General features: G+C 45.1%; 1 non-coding gene across 1 annotated transcript; it reads left to right on the top strand.

Annotated features, from left to right (window-relative positions):
• Positions 1–211: 211 nt before the first annotated feature.
• On the top strand, positions 212–317 carry LOC120871666. The gene has a single exon (XR_005723089.1). It is a non-coding gene; the product is annotated as a U6 spliceosomal RNA (small nuclear RNA).
• Positions 318–625: the final 308 nt, after the last annotated feature.

The following is a 625-nucleotide window of genomic DNA, read 5'->3' as shown; positions in this document are numbered from 1 at the left end:
GCCTTTTCATATGCCTGCTGGCCACGTGCATGTTTTCTTTGGAATAATGTCTATTCAGGTCCTCTTCCTATTTTTAAATTGGGTTGTTTGTTTTTTTGTTTAATTGAGGCAGTTGACTTTGTCAGCAAGCCAAGAGTGGATTTCCCTGATAGAGGTGAATTCACATGATCAACTGGATCAGGCTCCCAAGGACTGACAAAACAGAAAGCCTGTGCTCACTTCAGCAGCGCATATACTAAAATTGCAACAATACAGAGAAGATTAACATGGCCCTGTGCAACGATGACACACAAATTTGTGAAGCGTTCCATATTTTTAGCCTATTAAACAGAGTAAAGTAAGTCAGAAAGAGAAAAACAAATACCGTATACTAACACATATATATAGAGAAGGCAATGGCAAACCACTCCAGTACTCTTGCCTGGAAAAATCCCAGGGACGGAGGAGTCTGGTAGGCTGAAGTCCATGGGGTCGCTGAGAGTCGGATATGACCGAGTGACTTCATGTTCACTTTTCACTTTCATGCATTGGAGAAGGCAATGGCAACCCACTCCAGTGTTCTTGCCTGGAGACTCCCAGGGACGGGGGAGCCTGGTGGGCTGCCGTCTATGGGGTCGCACAGGGT

Source organism: Oryx dammah, unplaced genomic scaffold (genome assembly GCF_014754425.2).
Source record: "Oryx dammah isolate SB20612 unplaced genomic scaffold, SCBI_Odam_1.1 HiC_scaffold_12, whole genome shotgun sequence".
Classification (NCBI taxonomy): Eukaryota; Metazoa; Chordata; class Mammalia; order Artiodactyla; family Bovidae; genus Oryx; species Oryx dammah.
This window is presented reverse-complemented; position numbering and strand designations above follow the sequence as displayed.